This window comes from Rhinolophus sinicus, chromosome 2 (assembly GCF_057876585.1).
Source record: "Rhinolophus sinicus isolate RSI-liver-muscle chromosome 2, RSI-T2T, whole genome shotgun sequence".
NCBI lineage: Eukaryota > Metazoa > Chordata > Mammalia > Chiroptera > Rhinolophidae > Rhinolophus > Rhinolophus sinicus.
In genome coordinates, this window is record NC_142502.1 from 86062501 (window position 1) to 86067633 (window position 5133).

The following is a 5133-nucleotide window of genomic DNA, read 5'->3' on the forward strand; positions in this document are numbered from 1 at the left end:
GAACAGACAAATTCATAGAGACAAAAAGTAGCATAGTGGTTTGTCAGTGGCTGTGGAAAGAGGGGAATGGGGAGCTCTTGTTTAGGGGACAAGTTTTGGTTTAGGATGATTAAAATTTTTTGGAAATGGATAGTGGTATAGGTTTCAATGCAAATGCACTTAATTCCACTGAATTAATACACTTAAGTGACAAAAATCACATTATGTATATTTTATCACAATTTAAAAAAATTATTATCCCATTATACCATATAATGCTTTGTAGTTTCAGTTTGTAGATTTCCAATTAGATCCATTGATCAGTTGCAAGAACCAGGCCAATTAATAAGAAAAGTTTACAGGAAGACATTTATTAAATTTTATACTAACTTGTTCAGCATTAAAATGGAATTTATTTTTAAATGCTCAAAAATACATCATTATGGATACTTTTTTGAATTATGTATTTAAATAGAAGATAAAGTAAAATGTGCTTTTCTTAATTTTAACAGTGATTTTACTTCAAGAAGGGGATAGGAGAAGCTATGCCGCAGGCTCACTTTTTACTAGGTATCACCAAAATTCAAATTGAATAATCATACTAAAAAATAAGTCAGGGTCAGATTTTTGGTTTTAATGAGATTTTTTCCTTTAAAAAATGTAAATTTGTTAACATCTCTGGTATTAGGTTCTTTATTAGTGGTGCATTATATACATAGCTAAAATGAAATTTTTCAAAACCTGTAAAATAATTTAAGGGTGACCTTTAATCCTTGTTTTTGTTGTTGTTGTTTTGTTTTCAAATACAGAAGTGTATTAAAAAAACTGTATTTCTTCAAAAACTACATCTTCAATGCTCATAATTGTTTTCAACAAATATTTTTATATAAAACCAAAGGTTTCTATCTTATTTTATCTTAACACCCCAAGTAGCGATCCTGTATTTTCATAAATTACCCCTAAATATATTTCTACTAACAATACTATGTATCAATGTGTCTAGTACAAAGTGATCAAGAGTGAGAGTGGAAAGAGATAAAGTCAGAGAGATTGTTGGCACTAGATTACATAAGGCGTTGCACACTCTGGTAAGGCCTTTGGATTTCTATCCAGTGTGATACAGAGGGATACTAGAGGGATTATAGCAGAGGAGTAATTTATATTAAAGCAATGTTTTGATATCTGTGTTTGGAAGATTCTGTAGAAAGGTAAGGGCAGAAGAAGCTGGAGCAGTTGGGCAGCTATGTCAATGGTCCAAACAAGCTACAATAGGTACGTGGTATAGGGTGGTGGTAGCGACAGTATTGAGACATGATTAGATTTGGGATATATTTTGAAGTTAGGGTCAGTGGGATTTGCTGATAGATAGGCTATAAGATGTTAAAGAAAGAGAGGATTCAAGGATGACTCAGGTTTGGGAATTAGGAAACTAGTGCTTGGAAGTGGAAGATTAGATCGGTAACAACGGAGCTGAATGAAAAGAACCTTCAGTGCCAGATGGAGCAGTTTGGACTTGCTCCTGTAAGCCACTGTAGGTTTTGGGTAGGAGAACATCATGATGCAAGAGGTGCTATCGGAGCACCTGGCTGCATTGTCTGGTTAGGCTGAAAGAAGAATGACAAGGCAGAACTAAAAAAACAGGACTCTGCTTGTTTCTGTCTGAGGATGTGTAAAACTTGTTCGTCCTCTTTCCTCTGGCAACGGAGGCCCTCACACCCAGTGGTTCCTGGTCTCTATCACATATGCCCTCCAATTCCCTCTGGAATCTGTCAGAGTGAGAACATATTAGAAATAGTATGGTGGGTCATACAAACCCCCCAAGGCACAAATGGAGTTCCTCTGCCTCACATAATAATTTCCAGGCAGCACAGTGAGCAGGTTAGTGGCAATTCTCAGCCCAGACTATTTGATTTTGAATCTTGACATTACTACTTCTATCTACCCAGCCCTGGACCAATTATTTAACTTCCTATGTCTCAGTTTTTTTCATCTGGGAAACAAGTTTAAAATAGTACTTAACGAATAGCGTTAAGATGAGAAATAACTGAGTTTTACAATTTAAAGAATTTATAAAGCTAATTAGGATACAGTAAACTGTTCACTAAGTGTGAACTGACTTTTTCCCCTTAGTTTTCAAATTAAAAAAAAAAATCAATGTAGAATAATCCTTAAAATATGTTCTTATAGCAATCCTGGTATGGATTGACTGGGGTTTATAGTAGGCAACTGTGAGATTACCATTTCAAAAGAAGAGTAATAAAATTTGATATCTGGATTAAAAAAAAAAAAAGCATAAATGATAACCCTGAGTAACTAGGAGAATAGTGGTGTTCTCAGCAATGAGGAAATTTGGAAAGAACCCTTATTTTTAAAAGGGGAGGAGGGCAAATTCCTTTGGAAATATATTTATTTCAATCAATATTTTTGGATAACCATATAATATGAATTATATTTAAAATTAAAAGGATACCATAATTGCCTGTAATAAAGTTTCCCTCTAACTTGAATACAGAGATTTATTAATTAGAAAACTAGAAGAACAAATTACTGGAGGAGCATAAACTGTGTGTGATTACTTTCAAATAAAAGTTTATAAGAAAGGAACTACTCACTATTATTTTAAGGCTGTATTTTCTGTTTCAAAATACCCAAGAGCATTTCTCTGGAATTGAACTTTTATTCTTATTACCGTGCAGACTTACAAATTAAATGTATTGTCCTGATTGGCTGATATTGGTACTGGTGCCATATAATTACATGATTTAATTTCTCGTATGTTTTCAAATAATTATCAGCCCAAAATATCTTCATCTTCATTAATGATAAGAAAAAAAATTAAATTAAAAAGCTCTGATTTTTTTGAAAATAAAATTGTCAGTAATTAAGATGATATTTAGACATACTAAAAGAAATTAAAATTTTTGAGATTAACAAGGTTAATTTATGGCAATATTTTCCTATATCTACTATTCGTTGGAGAGCCTTTATTCCTTATCCTCTGTCCTAGGCAGAATAATTGCTCTCCAAAGTTACCTGCATCTTAATTCCCAGAACCTGGGAATGTGTTACCTTACATGGTAAAGGAATATTAAAGTAGAAGAAGGACTTAAGGGCACTAGTCATCTGACCTGGAGATAGAGAAATTATCCTAGATTATTGTGGCAGTGGGAATGTAATCACATGGGTTATTATAGGTTTAAGGAGTCAAAAGAGGGAAACACAAATAGAAGGCAATGTTAGAAAGACTAAACTAGACATTGCTGGCCTTGAAGATGGAAGTAGACCATGAACCAAGGAAAATGGGTGGCTTCTAGAACCTGGAAAAGCCAAGAAAAATAGACTGTCCCCTAGAGCCTTTGGAGGGAACACAGACTTGTTAACATCTTGATTTTAGGCCATTGAGACCCATCTTGAACTCCTGAGCTCTGGTACCATAAGACAATAAATCTGTGTTCTTTTAAACCACTAAGTTCATAGTAATTTGTTACAGCAGCAATAGAAAACTAATATAACACCTAAAAGAGATATTTCAAAACATGTACAGAATAAAGTTTGAAAAGGAGTTTTGGACTCTCAGGGAGTTCAGAAAATGAAAAGGATGGAAAACAAATGTTTTAATTAAGAATTTATAATATTTTTTACCAAAAGAATTAAAGTTAAATGTTATAATCACTGCTCAATTTAGTAGCTATAACATTTTCATTTTAATTATATTCTCAGATCACTGTCTCTATCTCTAGAATTTTCACAGATTTGGGCACAAACATAATAATAGTGAATATCAAATATAAGAATTTTAGAAGAAATTGTTTTATAATACTCTTGCTTATCACCTTAGAGTGCTATTCCTTTTAAAACTTAGTAAGCCAATCATAAAACTCTATGTAAAACAAATAGCCAGGGGATTCCTTTGACTCTATGCAGATTTACACCAGTAAGTTTTATAATCATTAGGCTATATCTTTCACTGTCCCAGATTTACAATATTACTCTCAGCACATCACTTAACCTCAAAATTTCTTAGATTCCACACTCACAAAGAAATTGAGACACTTAAGTCAAGAAGTTGAAGTGATGATTAATTAGATTATATCTTTATGCTGTACATCTAATAATGTCTTTCATTGGCGTTCACAAAGCACAGTCTATAAACATTAGTATTATTATCTCAATTTTACAAGGAGAAAAAGGCAGAGAGGATGAACTCATTTTGAAAAAGCCATGTTACACTAGTGGCAGCAGACTATCAGAGCTATGTTTGCTGTCCTCTATCTGCTTATCAGAATTTTAATGTCTATTTTATATCACTAGGCTTTATCAATATAATCAATAATATCACAAACCTTAAAACATAAAAAATGTTCAAGAGAGCCGCGCCTGTGTTTTACCTGATGTGGAAAGGCTTACTTATCTGTGTAACGTTTCTAGGATTATTGATCTCAGACCTAAGCATATCATAAAGAGAAAGGAGCTTTTAATAATTGTGTCATTAGTCACATTAGTTTTGGTAAAATTGTGGAGAACTGTCAGAGTAGACAATGCATGGATTATTTACAGCAATTGAAACTCCTTCTAAATACTCTGGTAATTAATTTAAGAGATTTTGGCTACTGCATAAAAGCTGCTCCTGGGCAAAATTTCCAATGAAGCCAGTGATGTCTAATTTCATAGACATGTGATGCAAATATGTATATATATATATATATATATATATATATATATATATATATATACACACATATATATACACACACACACACACACACACATATATATATATATATATACAGACACACACACATATAGGTATATACATATACTCGTACATATATATATGTGTGTGATCATATATACAAATACATATATATATAAATATATTTTTTTTAATGAGGAGAATCTTTTGCAGTATTTTTGATGGAGTAAAGGGAGAACTATAACTATATTACAACATTAGGACTAATAAGTGGAAGAATATAACACAATTTTCCAGACTAATAAAAGTTGGCAAATAAATAGTTAAAACATTTATTCAGTGAGGCACATATACATTCTACCTATCCATTGTGTTGCCAATCACTCCAAATGTTTTCATATAAGGGAATTATGGGTTACTGCATTGTCATAAGAATAGTCTTGATGCAATCTGACCTTAAA